This window comes from Ischnura elegans, chromosome 11 (genome assembly GCF_921293095.1).
Source record: "Ischnura elegans chromosome 11, ioIscEleg1.1, whole genome shotgun sequence".
Taxonomy (NCBI): Eukaryota; Metazoa; Arthropoda; class Insecta; order Odonata; family Coenagrionidae; genus Ischnura; species Ischnura elegans.
In genome coordinates this window covers 43875299-43891519 of record NC_060256.1, presented here as the reverse complement: position 1 = coordinate 43891519, position 16221 = coordinate 43875299, and the positions used below count along the sequence as shown (strand labels likewise).

Sequence of the window (16221 nt, the reverse complement as noted above, 5' to 3'; positions counted from 1 at the left end):
TCAGCACACCAGCCGTTGACATGTAGTATAATTAATAAATGTAAATATTACATTTTCGTCTAGTTCTGCTGATCTGGAGTGTAGCTCTTTACGGTGCGGAAACGTGGACACCAAGGAAGGAGGAAGAGAGAAGATTGGCGGCATTCGAAATGTGGGTATCGCAAAAAATGGAGAAGGTGAAGTGGACGGAGAGGAGGAGGAACGACGAAGTGCTGGACATGGTAGGTGTAGTGAGGAGAGGCAGCTTTTAGATGAGATACGGAGGGGATAGAAAGTATGGATGGGGAGAGTACTTAGCGGGGAGGGGATGTTGAAAACGGTGTTAGAGGGTAGAATGTTAGGTAAACGAGGGAGGGGAAGGAAGGGAATAGTTTTTTTGTTGATAGAATGAAAGGGAGTAGTCCTTACAGCGAATTGAAGAGGGCAGTGCTTGAAGGGAAGGGAGTCTTCCAGAATACCTCTTTAGTACGCCATGGAAACCTACCTTAACCAGTAGAATACTATGATAATGATAATATAGTTCTGAGCTAGTATGCTGAAAATTTCAGCTTGATAGGTAATCGTAAAGTGGGTTAAAATTGAGTTGCAAGATTAACCCGAATGAGATGATAAACTACGAAGCGAATTTATATGAACGTTATGAATAACATGCTAATAGAGCATTCTTCAATTCGCCCGTTTAAACAACCCAGCAATTTAGCTATTGCTCTTAGTAGTTTTTTTTTTCAATCGCGTACGTTTTTTCATATGAGCATTGGCCTGAATACACAAAGGTTGGCATCGATAGATATCTAAAAAAAATAAAATCAATAAAATCTGCGTCTAACTTGAAGCCCTGGCTATGAATAACAAACTTATTAATTTGGAATTTCGATCCAAGTATTCAATCAAGGTATACGCTGCCTCTTCTAGTAAATCTTCTATATGTCTTCCGTGCATCTTTACCTTCATATAATCACACGTTGTTAATTATTAATGTTATTGTTTTCAACTTTGAAAAATTTGTAGTAAAATGTCAAAAACAAGACAAAAATAAAGAAAAATAATGAAGATTGAGGAATTCTAATCGGGTTCTCTATCAGGTTAATTCAGTCGTATAGTCCGACGTTTCGGGATACGACTTGTCCTCCTGAGTTGAATTTACCATTTGTATTTTTTATCATTGAAATGAATGCTGTATTTTAAGTCGAATCGCGTTAGTCCGTAGATATGGCACCACCATTTTGCACGAACACACTTACTTTTCGCCTTCAGCCCGGGAAAATTCCGCCACAAGGCCCGTCACCCTGTTATTTTTCACCCTTCCGTTCCATTCCACTCTTCGGTATCAAGTGAATCGAATCGTTTGGCTCTTTGTCAGCCTCCTCCACGGACCGTAGACTCTCTCGATATTCCCGAACGGAACTTGGGTGTGAGATAAGAGTGAGTGAGGAATCCTTTCGGCACGAGTCGGTCAATTGACGGGGCCAACCAAGCGAAACTAACAAATCTGGTAGACTCTTCCGAATTTTTGCTGTTTTTATTTTTTTCTGCTCCGTATCCTAGGAGACTTCATCTGTGCAATAATCCGCTAGCTGTCTAAATAGACGTGTGGCTGATAGTGCTAGGCAGGGCCGCATCAAGATGAAAATAATGAAATTTGTAATAGAGATTTCAAAATAACATGGAAAAAATGTAAAAAAAAAACATAATAATGTTACCATTTTGGCATATCTATCTCTATATGTACAGACAACTCTTCAATCCGCCTAAATTGGCATGTGGTTGGAGGTGATAGAACACCACTCGTTGGCTCGTAATAGAATTAATAAATTGAAAAAATGAAATATGGAAGTATTCTTCAATTCGCCCGCAGCCTAGCGATTTAACCCATAACAACCCAGTGTTGCTTCAAAGTGACTCCAAAAATCTATACGTTTTCAGCTCTACTTCTGGGAAGATTTAAACGATATTGTTCTTTTGTGCTGTAAATTATAATGTTGAAATATGTAGCTGCCACAATAATTATGACTGATGCTATTCCACTTATGAGGCTCTTTCACCTCCCATTTATGAGCTCTTAATATATTAAATGAAACATGTTGTGATTGGTACTAAACTTTATAAAAAATGTGACGCAGTGTTTCCGTTATCACTGCTTTCAGAAAAATATTATTTTACTTTTGCTAACAATTTGAGTGTAGACTTCCCTTGATGTTGAGGTCCTTGGTTGAAGCCTATTTAGTCCATTTTAGGGAAATCCGAGCGCCTACAATCTGCTTCGGGATTGTGGATGCTTTTTTTCACGATTTCTCAAATCAACCGTGCTCTCTATCTATTATGAATGGCTTCGCTTGATCCTTATGGTATCAAACTGGCAATTTTTCACCGCCACAATGTTGCCAGTGTAAGCAAGAAAAGCGCTAAACCACCATGTCTTCCCTGGCTGGCGATCTACCTCAGTCTATTAATCTGAGATTTCAACAGGCTCACTTGGTTACGAGAGTTGTTTTTTTTATTCCGTTCTTCGTGAACTCCATTCTCTCCGTTTCTTTTTTGTTATCGAGTTAGACGCGTCCGTAATATTTTTTACTCGTCGCGGAAATTGGACTGATTATAAATTTCCGTGGCCTCCTTCTGTTCTGCTGCTGGGTTGTTGATCGGTTCGGTGCTCGGTTGCGACTGTGGACCCGATTTAAGCATGACTCACACTCGTCTTCCTTCGGGCGACTCGGCAGATAAATTATCTTCGTCTAGGTGTGAGGATATAATTCTGAATAGTCACAAAAGAGTTGTGCCTTGCGCTTTGAAATTAGTTTATCATTATTGTTTCTATCTCACCTGTAAGATAATGGGTAGGGATTGTACGTTTTGTTATTACAATAATAATTTTTTTTCTTCTTATCTTGACCTCGTTTAATCCATGGAAAATAGCTACTAGGAGTATAGGTCAATGTATGTGATGCAAAAAAGTTTTAGCCAACGTTTCAGTTAATTTTAAACTATCATCAGCGCTATGAAATAAAACATGAGAACAATATAGAATACAATGATATACAATATTTTACATAAATAAATGTTTCGATAGAGTTTTTTACAATAATATAATTTAAAATATAGCCCTGATGATAGTTTAAAATAAACTGAAACGTTGGCTAAAACTTTTTTGTATCACATACATTGACCTATACTCCGAGAGCTCTTTTACTATGATTGCAATAATAGTTTTGGCTACGGTTATCATACCGGATACAATTCAGAAGTCATTACGCTATTTCCCTTGGATGCAGGCTCGAGGAGATGTGTACCTAAGGTTAATTAACAAATCATATTCATTGCAAAAAGCCCTGATGGAGGTATGAAAATTCATCGAAACGTTGGCCAATAATTTTGCATTTTATCCTTAAAGACCTACTACACTCTAAGGCACTAATCGACGAGAAAATTGAGGTCCAGAAGAAGAAAATAAAACTGAACAATGGGTACAAGTTGTACATTTTGTTATTACAGTAATAATGTTGGATAGGGTTATGATTGCGGGTACAATTCAGATAGTCATTACGCTGTTCGCCATGGATGCAGGCGCAAGGAGCTTTGTATCTAAGGCTTTTGAATAAACCATATTCACTGCAAAAAAAAGTCCAGATGAAGGTATAAAAATGTATCAAAACGTTGGCCAAATTTTTTTTACTTAATTCTCAAAGAGCTTCACTTTAACATACCAAGCAACGTTAAAATTTGAGATCAAGAGAAATGAAATAAAACTCAATAATGGTTAGAGATTGTGCATTTTGGTATTACAGTAATAGTTTTGGCTAGGGTTATGATTGCGGGTACAATTCAGAGAGTCATTACGCTCTTCGCCGTACGTGCAGGTGCTAGGAGCTTTTGAATCTTAGGAAGTTATCTTGTATAAAGTATTTTTTCTTAGTTTTTATAGCTATGTATTGGCAGCTCTCTGAAAACCATAAATAACGTAGGTTATATAATGGTTCAGTAATGGAAAAGCAGACATTTTTTCTGTCTATTAGCGGAATTGCGAATGATGTGACCTGGATTGGGGATACTTTTTCAATAGTACCTTATATTTCCTTTGTTAAAATGGCATGTACATATACTTGTTAAGGAAGCCATCGAGATCCGGCTAGAGCCCAACAATTTCAATCGCGATAGTGGTTTCAACCTAAGGAGCTCGTGGAAACCTGTGTTGAAGACCATTCGCTCAACCAGAGATGGCAAGAACCAATCAGAGCGCACGATGACCCAACGCGGCGAAGCCGACCAATCACACGGCATCTGACCACCTGGCCGTCCCTATAAATGAAGCTCGAATTTTTGTCTCGACACTCAGTTGCCCTGAGGATGATGCCCCTGATGGACATCGAAACGTCGGCGGAGAAGGATTTTATTACCCGGTGGAAAGCCCGAGAACTTTTCATCCAACACCTACGCCGGGAAAACACCCGATTATATTTCATATACCTTTTAAGTCTTCCAAATTTGTTTCGTTATTACATGTCTATCATTTCTAGACTGAATAAACATACTTTTAGATACTGCATCCATTGACGACTGCTGCAATTTATCACGTCATCTTTCGGATTTTCTGCTCTATTTAGTATTAGCTTGCCATGGATTTTTATGACGAAAATTAACTCTTGTTGGCGTCGGTAATCTAGAAGTTCTGGGTGAAGTCAATTACATCTGGTCTCATATCCGTTCTTTTTTAATGCTGTTATTATTAAAGTATTCTACGAATTAGGGTAGGTTTGCATGGAGTATTTAAGAAGAATTTTGGCAGTCTCCTCTACCCTCATGGACCTTTTTCTTTTTTACTCAGAGGTTATTAAACATTATTTCCGAAGTTTTCTAAGATTCTCTTAACTTGAGCGTCACTGTTGACGTAAGCAATTGCTATGGATAATAAATTAAGCTTTTGCAGCTTTTTTTGCCCATGTCCCATCATTTGACGTTTGTCCGCGGGACTCAAGTCCCTAAATCCAAATTGGAAATCGATATTTTAATCATATAGTTTGATTGTGGCATTTCGGAATTCCCTGCGTCATTTTTTTGTGTATCGAAATGCCCCATCGAATTTTCTCATTTAATCGACCTTACGTATTTGTCCGTCTTATCGTATTTTTAATCTTTAAAATTAGGAATTTACAGAATTTACGGAATAGCGTCTGATTTATGTAATTTTCACGATTCGTTGCGCAATCAAAGGGTCAGAAAGGCACTTATTAATGGTTGAGTAAAGAGCAGGCTAGAAATCACTGTGAATTCTTCTTCGATCCTTGTTCCGATCTGTGGTGTTCTTGAAACGGATACAGTAGCACGGACATCAGGAGGAGAATTGCATTAGCAGAGGAGGCGCTAATGAACAGGAAGGGGCTTATGAGGGGCATTATTTAAGGGTTTAAAGAAAAGGTTAGTGAAGAGTCTGATCAGGAGTGTAGCTCTTTCCGGTGCGGAAACGTGGACACTAAAGAAGGAGGACGAGAGAAGACTGGAGGCATTCGAGATGTGGGTTTGGCGAAGAATTGAGATGGTGAAGTGGACGGAGAGGAGGAGGAACGATGAGGAAGCGCTGGGCATGGTGGGTGAGGAGAGGCAGCTTTTAGAGGAGATATGGAGGAGACAGAAGGTATGGATGGAGGGGGTACTTCGCGGGGAAAGTATGCTGAAAATATTGCTAGAGGGTAGAATGTTAGGCAAACGAAGGATAGCAAGGAAAAGAATAGGATTTTTAGATAGGGTGAAAGGGATTAGGCCTTGTTTTGAATTGAAAGGGAAGTGTTTGATCGGAGGGGAGGCTTTCAGAATACGTCTGAAATACTCTATGGAAGCCAACCTAAATCGGTAGAATACTTTAATAATAATATTAGGTGTTCTTGGGAAAAGTTATTTTTGAACCTCACCAACTAGAATCTATTTATTTGTAAAGGTAATTAAGAAATTTGCTTATTTTCAGTAACATTCAATTTACTAACCTGCTAGAATTCCGTCAAATTAAACCTAAAGCAGCTATCTAAATGAAATTGAGGAAACCATAGAGGGTAGTGGTCTTTTCATTGCCCCAAAGATCAAAGGCATGTGGTTCGATGCCCGGTTCGGAGGTTTTTTCTTATACCAATTATTGTTAATTTCACCGCTAGTCACATAGCAGGACATAAATGTATCAAATGTCGCAGTGATATTTTCTGTAAGATTCAAACTCACGTCGTACTATCGCAGCATGTCAATTCAGTTTACAAACTTCCTCATGGATTCAAGGAAGATCTGTTTTACTAACTGCACCGCCGCTAAAGAATACGCCAAGCTCGGTCAGAAGCTACATTATCTCTATTTATCGCTCGATCGTGGAATTTTCCGTTTTCATTTCCTGCTGTAATCGTTGTTTTATTTACACTTCCTGTAATTGCACCCATTGTGACGATTACTGGATTTCGAAGCACCAATCACGGACGGAGTTTTTTTTTCAAAGGACCCCTCTTCAAGTCTCACGGTTGGCGCTCAAGTAAATGGCCTTACGATTCGGATCTCTTCCTTCGAAGCCTCCCAAATTGATTTCGTTTCCTCGTTTTATTTTCCCAGGAAAAGGAAGGGTGAAATTACATTGTACAGGTGTACCGGTATTCTAAGCCGCCGAAGCATTTGTGATGTGGTCGACAGTTCTTTCTGTTTTTTGAATGGTTAATGGGTTGTCACTTTTTTTCGTTGTTGCTTCAACCGAGGTTTATTTTCAAATCATCTTGTGGTGAAAATTAGAGAAAAATTGAGTAAAAATAATATATTATCACAAAGCTATCAAAACCCCCCTCACCCTGGCCACGTGCCTACCTAAATATCATATCACGTCTTAGGAAGGTGTCGTATCCAAAATAACAAAGTGCCATTACAAGGTAGCATCTAAATATGTAAATTACCAAGTTACACAGGGATGGTGCGTTCGACGCGGAATCTCTGCACGCACATTTTAGACTTTTTTGCGCTTTATCTCGGTATTGCGTAAAGCTGCGAGCAAAAAATGGACCAACAGCCTGTCCAAAAAACGGGAGACAAACATTGGCCAGCCACAATTAATTCCTGTCTCCCTAATGAAGTGGTTCTCCTTCGTAAAGCTTAAGCAAAGGACAGCCGGGCATGCCACAATCAATTCCATGATCCCAAAACACCCTGTGACCATTTATCGCCATTGACCCATGATTCTCGCGACTGTGCCATGATTCTCATGATTGGGCAATGACAAGCAACTAGGTAACAACCGGTGGCCCATCAAGGTCGACCTGGTTGCAGACCACGCAGATGAACACTGCTAGTTATTTAATTATTTTAAACATCACCTCGACCATCCTATGCGAAAAAGTTTAGCACATGCAGCAAGGTGCAGGGAGGATTTACTACCAAGCTGCATGCACTAATACTCCCAGGAGATAATACTCCATTTATCGCCATTGACCCATGATTCTCATGATTGGGCCATGACAAACAACTAGGTAACAACCGGTGGCTCGACAAGGTTGGCCTGGTTGCAGACCACGCAGATGAACACTGCTAGTTATTTAATTATTTTAAGCATCACCTCGACCATCCTATGCGAAAAAGTTTTGCACATGCAGCAAGGTGCAGGGAGGATTTACTACCAAGCTGCATGCACTAATACTCCCAGGAGATAATACTCCATTTATCGCCATTGACCCATGATTCTCATGATTGGGCCATGACAAACAACTAGGTAACAACCGGTGGCTCGACAAGGTTGGCCTGGTTGCAGACCACGCAGATGAACACTGCTAGTTATTTAATTATTTTAAGCATCACCTCGACCATCCTATGCGAAAAAAGTTTAGCACATGCAGCAAGGTGCAGGGAGGATTTACTACCAAGCTGCATGCACTAATACTCCCAGGAGATAATACTCCATTTATCGCCATTGACCCATGATTCTCATGATTGGGCCATGACAAACAACTAGGTAACAACCGGTGGCTCGACAAGGTTGGCCTGGTTGCAGACCACGCAGATGAACACTGCTAGTTATTTAATTATTTTAAGCATCACCTCGACCATCCTATGCGAAAAAGTTTTGCACATGCAGCAAGGTGCAGGGAGGATTTACTACCAAGCTGCATGCACTAATACTCCCAGGAGATAATACTCCAATTATCGCCATTGACCCATGATTCTCATGATTGGGCCATGACAAACAACTAGGTAACAACCGGTGGCTCGACAAGGTTGGCCTGGTTGCAGACCACGCAGATGAACACTGCTAGTTATTTAATTATTTTAAGCATCACCTCGACCATCCTATGCGAAAAAGTTTAGCACATGCAGCAAGGTGCAGGGAGGATTTACTACCAAGCTGCATGCACTAATACTCCCAGGAGATAATACTCCATTTATCGCCATTGACCCATGATTCTCATGATTGGGCCATGACAAACAACTAGGTAACAACCGGTGGCTCGACAAGGTTGGCCTGGTTGCAGACCACGCAGATGAACACTGCTAGTTATTTAATTATTTTAAGCATCACCTCGACCATCCTATGCGAAAAAGTTTAGCACATGCAGCAAGGTGCAGGGAGGATTTACTACCAAGCTGCATGCACTAATACTCCCAGGAGATAATACTCCATTTATCGCCATTGACCCATGATTCTCATGATTGGGCCATGACAAACAACTAGGTAACAACCGGTGGCTCGACAAGGTTGGCCTGGTTGCAGACCACGCAGATGAACACTGCTAGTTATTTAATTATTTTAAGCATCACCTCGACCATCCTATGCGAAAAAGTTTAGCACATGCAGCAAGGTGCAGGGAGGATTTACTACCAAGCTGCATGCACTAATACTCCCAGGAGATAATACTCCATTTATCGCCATTGACCCATGATTCTCATGATTGGGCCATGACAAACAACTAGGTAACAACCGGTGGCCCAACGAGGTCGACCTGGTTGCAGACCACGCAGGTGAACACTGCTAGTGATTTAATTATTTTAAACAGCGCCTAGGAGCCTCGAAGGTAAAATAAAACAAAAGTCAAGTCAAGTCGACCATCCTATGCGAAGAAGTTTAGCACCTGCAGCAAGGTGCAGGTAGGATTTACTACTAAGCTGCATGCACTAATACTCTCATGCACTAATACTCCAAGTTGCTTCCCTCTCCATTGTATTCCTGCTTATCGTAGTTAAACCAGTCTCCTTAGCCCGCAAACACCCCTGTTTCTTCTTCGGAAGCATTACCTTTTTCCACCCGCGCGTTAGCATGTGTTGCATCGCGTCTGGAAGGATTTCTTCTCGGAAATAAATATGCTCTCGGACATGTATAAAATCCGTTCCATTTGCGTGTGTGCTGCATTAATCGTTGTCCGCCTAGGGCTGTACTCACTCGAGGTGGCATTTTTAGGGAAGACAAAGAATCAACAGACGCGATCTCAAGACCCCTTCTCAACTCATGCGGGTGAAACACAGGCGGCTATGTATACCCGCTATCATGGCGAAATACCAGGCGAAGACCGGGAGCTGAAATAAAAATGGCGGTTGCTTTTTGTCATTGACGATAATGCATTCCCCCGCGCAGTAAAACACAATGTTTTATTCCCGACGGGGCAGTGAGGCTACCGTGGACTTTTTTTTCTCGTTTACCACCCTACGGTGTGTGTAAATGACACCCCATCCATTCATTTTGTGCACTGGTAGGAGCAGATGCTACTTGTTGCTGCGGAGAGCGCCAGGTCATCTTTTATCATCACGTGACGTGCGCACCTCGGTGCCTCTTCCTTGCGCCTTCCGACCTTCCTTTGTTCGCTCCCGGTTTTGCCTCGTCCAGATTACGATTGTTCCACTAATCGTTAGAACTATCGTGCATTCACACAGCGATGGTTAAAACTTGTGCTGCCCTCTAGTGCTGACATCTAAAGTGAACGAGAAATTGACGGTTAGCAAAGCTGTTACGGTTTGCAGGGCCAAGATATTACTGTGTTCAACGTGTATTTAACGAAAAATTTTTCTTCCACCCATATTCTTCCTTCATAGGACAAATCCATGAAAAAAATAGAGCGAAAGGAGTTTCACGAACTTTTCGTCTTTCTCTTGTCGCTTCCTCTTCCGGTCTCCCAGCGCCTAAATATCGTAAAGTGGCCACGTTCGGAACTACGTGAACTATTGTCAGGATATGCATTCACACTACTAGGTGGGCCTACTATCGTTAGGACGATCGTTCGGACAATCGTAATCTGGACGAGGCATTTATTTTGCCGCTTTTCTTTTCCTGCTCAATGACGCGGGCAAGGGGAATGCATAGAGGAGGCCCAATTCTATTTTATTGAAGGCTGATTTCTGTTACCACTTCGGTCGCTTTTTAATCGGTTTTCAAAAATGTCGGCGGCGTGGTGACGTGTGTAGTGTGCGCTTTTTTTCCAATATATTGTAGTATAGTGTTTTTAATTATGAGGAATTGCAATGAAAGGTTATTAATTTAATAGATCACATTCATTCATTGATAGAAAATTGCTTTCTATTGCCACTTCGGTCGTATATTTAATTGGTTTTCAAAAATGTCCGCGGCGCGGTGATTTGTGCAATGATATCAACTTTTTCCAATATTTTGCGGTGTAATGATTAAAATTCCAAGGATTAACTGATGAGCCTGTTTTGGCTCAGAAAGTCTCCTAATTGTAAAAATATTTTTAAATTCTAAAATATTGTAATATCAGGGTTTTTCTCTTTTATCTTTTTTTGCCCAACAAGTAAAAATATGTGTTGGTTATATAATGAAAAGCGTGTTAAGAATTTGTAAAGGGAATGTTATTAATGTATCTTATGTATTTTAATATTTGAACTATGTATTTTTAATGTATTGTAATGTGTTTATAAACAATAATAAAAAAACACTAAAAAGTGATGAATTAGATAGATAACATCATCATTTATTTAAATTTCGGTTAATTTCTTCAGCTATCACGCAGTCGTTAAGGTACCACCTTGAAAACAAATAGATTTCCGCAGAGTTGAGAGCTCCCATACGCTATAGTAAAACGTCGTCCCATTGGTCACGAAATTCCTCCTTCCCCCGTCTCCCGACCCCCTATTTCTTGCTTTATTTCTTATCTACACCTCAGACCACTTTACCTCCTCCAAGACCTCACCCCTCCACATATCTTACCCCTCTCTCTCTCACCGCCCAACAGCCATTGGTCCAACCATTGTTCCCATGACAGAAAGAGATCACTACAAAAGCCTCCAAGACGTGGGATGAGGCGAGAGATCTTGAGAAGGAGAAAAAAAGAGAAGCGAGAAATGCGAACCAAACTTATAAAGTCTTTTGTGTGCAGCCGTGGTGGTGGTAGTCGCTGCTGAAAACGATTAGGACGAAGCGAACATAGAAGGCGTCCCATTTGGCCGCGAGGATGAGGGAATAGATTTCTCCAACGTCACTGCCACTTGTGAGATATGGCGAAGTGAGAAACGTCTGACCTTAAAGACTCCCATATCAGTTCTATGGGTTTCGTCTAATCGGAAATGAATCCTAAAACGGTCTGGCAGGGAGATTTTCTTTCGCCTATTATCTTATCCACTCCCGAGATGGTCTAAACAGCTATAAAAAGCGTGGGATCCTGTATCGGAACACTTAAGGGAAGTGTCTTGTTTACTTGGAAGGAAGGTATTGTTTTAGGCTGGAACCATCATTCTGTCTTATGGGAACGTAATGCGGCGAATGAAGCCTGTACGTTTACATAAGTTTTGCTTGAATGCCAATTTAGAATACATTCAACCTATTCGGGCGCAATATAATAATATTAAAAAAAGGTAGTTACACCTTAGTAGTGTCGGAAATGAATCCTTTTATGTTCTGGTAGGGATATTATCAATCGCCTATTCACTCTCGTTATGATCTAAACAGCTATAAAAATCGTTGTATTCTGTATCTGGATCACTTAAGGGAAGTGTCTTGTTTACGTGGGGGAAGGTATTGTTTTAGGCTTTAACCATCGTAAACGTCTGATTGGATTTTAATTCGGCACATGGTACCTGTACGTTTAAATTATTTGAACTTGAATGCTAAATTATTTAAAAATTCAAGTGTGATGATTCAGGTGTGATGTATTGGAAGTTCGACGTATTGAAATATAAGGTGGTTAACATTTAGTAGTATCGGAAATGAATCCTAAAAAGGGTCTGGTAGGAAGATTTTCTAACGCCTATTATCTTATTCACTTCCGAGATAGACTAAACAGCTATAAAAAGCGTGGAATCCTGTATTGCGATCATTTAAGGGAAGTGTCTTGTTTAGGAAGTGTCTTATTTCTTGGAAGGTTGTTTTATAATGGAACCATCATTCTATCTGATAAAATCCGAATATTCAAAGGTGGTGGAGTGGAATTTTTCCAAATTGAAATTAATACTTGAACATGGTTTAGTAACGTCGAAACCAAGGTTGTTAAACATTTTAAAATCGTGGATAATTACAAGTATTTAATTCAATATTCTGCCTGATGGTTCGTAGTAAGGCACGTGGCACATCTACGTTTAAACTAATTGCGCTTTCATGTTCAATTAGAATAAATTTAACTAATTCAGGCGTGATGTAAAGGGAGTTCGACTTATTGAAATAAAAGGTTGTTGCACTTTCACACAATTAATTTAATGCGCACAATGCGTTTCGGCTCACTGAGCCGCCAGTATTGTCAAGATGATGGTTCTCTGGGCCGAAATGTGTAGTACGAGTTAAATTTTCTGTTGAAATCATATGTTAGAAGGTACTTGAGTTAGTTTATTCTGCTACTTTGCAAATCATGAATTACATGCTACATAGGGTGGGCCGAAAAAAGGTTTTTTATCCTGAGCAAATTTGCCCTGTGCGGGAAAGTTGCTAATGATAGCAGGATATCGCACTCAAATTTTTTTTCAAATCGAATGAACTGCCGCCCGTGCTCTAAAGTTTAAAATTTTGCGAGAAATCAGGCTGATTTCGGAATTAAACCTTTATGGAGACTAATTTTATGCGAAAATAGGATAATGAATAATAGTAAACAATGGATACATGTTTAAAATAATGAAATTTAAAGTTTATTTGACGAAATCTATGGCTCAAACAATGCCTATGACTAAACAACTAAATTATAGCAATGACCACCCGCACCACACAATGCATTTTTACCTAGGTAGAGCATCTTTTCGAATATTCAATTGCTAAAGTCCAAGGGTGCAACTTGAGCTTCGCACCACGTAGGCCGATGTTCAAAACCCGGCGATGTCAGAGAAGTTTCAGGGGTTGCCTGATCCTTACTCAAGTGTTATGTGGAGAACACTTCAAGTACAGCACTCCGCCCGTCGGATAGGATGCTAATCCGTGGTCCCCATGGCGCTTTTTCATGAAGAGCAAGCTAATACATGTCCAACTGCTCACTCTTATATTCCCTATTAATGACTGATCTCTCCCAACAAAGGATTTAAACAGACTTAAAACTTATTCACAATATTCCAAATTCACACATTGATTGTCCTGATTTGCTTTCATCCATTAATTTCAGAGTGCCTTGCCGTCCCACTCGTACACATTCCTTACTCCATACGCCTATCCCTAGACTATCCCTCGTTAAGCGCTCACTCCAACACCGCCTTTGCTCATTGCTCAATTCATTACCAGACAATATTGACCCGTTTTTTCTGCCCTTAAACTCATTTATCAAACTTGCCATGTCCCATTCCTCGGCTAATACATAAACCTCCCTCTCCACCTCCCTTTCCTCGTGCCTTCTATTTGGTTCTTTACTATCTTATGCCACTGCTCTCTGTTCAAATTTTTTATGTTAAAATTTTATGTTTGTTACTGCGTCACTATAAATTGGCAGAAATGCTGTACGTGAGCAACTCCTTAAATAAATAAATAATGCTGACGCCATTTTTATCTCCACCTTTCCTTCCTAATGAGGCCAATAACCAAAGTTGTGTATCACCTTCTCCAAATGCCTACCCTACCTGTCCGTTACTACAACTCTTTTACTCCTTTGTAGGTATTTAGCATGACACTTCCGACATTTTCCTTCCTCAAGCCTTCAAAGTGTGCCATTTAAACGATAATCCCAATTATCGCATGAAATTCATTATTTCCCACAAGTTACATCCTCAAAGGTAATTAAAAATTGATTGCAAAGGTAATTAAAAATTGATTGCAAAGGTGATTAAAAATTGAGGATGTAACGTGTTGTAACCCAGAATATTAATCAGTGCCGTAAATTATGAGAATTATGAGAAAGACATGAGATACCACGTGTTATTGAGGTTTTGATTAGCAGATAACATTTCGGAAGCTTTCATACCATGCCATTAATAAAACTCGTATTTGCGAAATCAAGGAGCCGTATCATTCCCGAGTGTATCCCATGCTCATGAAATGATACAGGCTTTACAATTCAGCTAATTACTTGCCAGCTGACCATTGGTCTATTTGCAATGTTTTATTAAATAAATAAATCGTATCGGAGGGGGAGGTTTTTGAGGAACATCTCATTACCCAATCCATCGCACAACCGTCTTCGCTGGTGTCTCGCATTCTGAGGGCTCCCAGCCGCGGAGAAAGAAGATTACCGGCCGGAGGGGTAGGGAGCGTACATGTAGAGAAGTTCTGTGTCGCGGGGATTGCTGGGAAGAGGGAGAAGGAGGGGTATGTGTATGGGATTTCGTCGGAAGAGCGCGAATGGTTGGAGCAGTGTGCCCCGCGCCTACGTCCCGCGGACAAGCAATCTCTTCCTCTCCTTTATTTTTCGTCGCCGAAAAATCTCCTGGGTCCACCGTCTAAAAAGGGGGTCCTGTGCCCCCCCTTATTTTCCCGCCGACGAAACTGGACTGGAGGAGGCCCCAGGGCAACCCTCATGAGGCCGACCCCTCGTAAGCAGGTAGGGTACGACGTTCAGCAAGAAGCCGTCTCTCCCGTCTGGAGCGTGGGAGACTACTCCCCTTCCCCCTTCTCTTACTCCCCCCCTCGGGCTCTTCCCCCACCACATCATGGTTTCACCCCACCCCCCAGCCTCCGCCAATGCATCTCCACCCCCGTCTTTATTCTCCGCGCAGCCTCCGAGTCTTTTAGCAGTTCACCACGACTTCTCGCAGCCTTTGGGGCTGCAAGTCTACCGCTTGATCGGTGTTTTTTGGCATATTACTTCGAAAAATCCACAGAGGAAAAATCATTCGCCTTGACCGGGATTCATACCCGGATCCCTCGATTTCCGGCCGAGTGCTTTTTCCCGTTAAGCTACCTAGACGTCATTCTCCCCTGTGGAAATTTGTGGACTACACCGGACAAGGTGGTATGAACTGCTGAGCATATGATGCCACGAGCAGTCCAAGTCGTGCGTACGGCGCCACAGCCGGAGAGCAAAGCCCGAACTTTGAACACGAGCACGAACGTTTGAACAAGGTTTCAACGTAAGACGTCATCATCAGGTCGGTCTTCGTCACCTGATGATGACGTCTTACGTTGGAACCATGGTCGTGTAAATGTGTGAATAAATATTTCAAGTGAATGCACAAAGATTCTTGTATTTCATTTTTACATTACGAGATTGAAATTTTCAAGATATACACTAGAAAAGAAAAATTTTGTCTAGATATTTTTGCCATGTATAGCTCGAGAAGCTATAGAATCTCGAGAGAAGTGTACTCACAATCATATATTGGTTTGGCGCAGTTCTCCTTTCCGCATTTCTGATTTTTTTCGCATTGACGTATTTCGTATTATATTTATATCCTTAATCACCTGTCCTATATAATTCATTAGGGATCATGGCGTAACTTATCTGCAGTCCACCTCCCCTTTGACGATTATCTTCATCAGTCCATCATGTTTAATGATGCATATGGGAAAAATTAAATATTTTTTATAATGGAGATGCAGTGAAATGTTGAGAAGTGTCTATGTAAAGTAATGTGTAAGTTTCAAGACGACAGTGTAAATTAAAGACTTTCTACGAGTAAAATGTAATGACCGGTCAAGTAGGAGTGTTGTGTCTTTTCGGGAAACGGGAGTAAATAGGAATTGATGCGTTCCCGCATCAATACCGATTTACTGGTCTTTTTTTGTGTCGTTGAAAACTTCTGCAGCAACCTTTGGATTTTATTGGGTTATAAATGAGGGCCTTGTTAACACTCGTCTGTATCTTAAAAAATTGAAAATCTAACCATGGTAGTTCCTGGGATGTATTTTTTTTATTTGAGGTACGGGTAAATGTT

The 16221-nt window shown here is 40.7% G+C and overlaps 1 protein-coding gene across 5 annotated transcripts in view; it reads left to right on the top strand.

Moving 5' to 3' along the window:
• The window catches only part of LOC124167546 (ETS-like protein pointed), a 592213-nt gene that overhangs the window by 268538 nt on the left and 307454 nt on the right, over positions 1 to 16221 (top strand). The window contains exon 1 of one of the 5 annotated variants that reach the window (XM_046545505.1): positions 14714 to 14888. The exons of the other annotated variants lie outside the window; for them this stretch is intronic. The gene's annotated coding sequence lies outside the window, so the exon portion shown is untranslated. Of the gene's footprint in view, positions 1 to 14713; positions 14889 to 16221 lie in introns of those variants that run through there. 5 annotated transcript variants of the gene reach the window in all.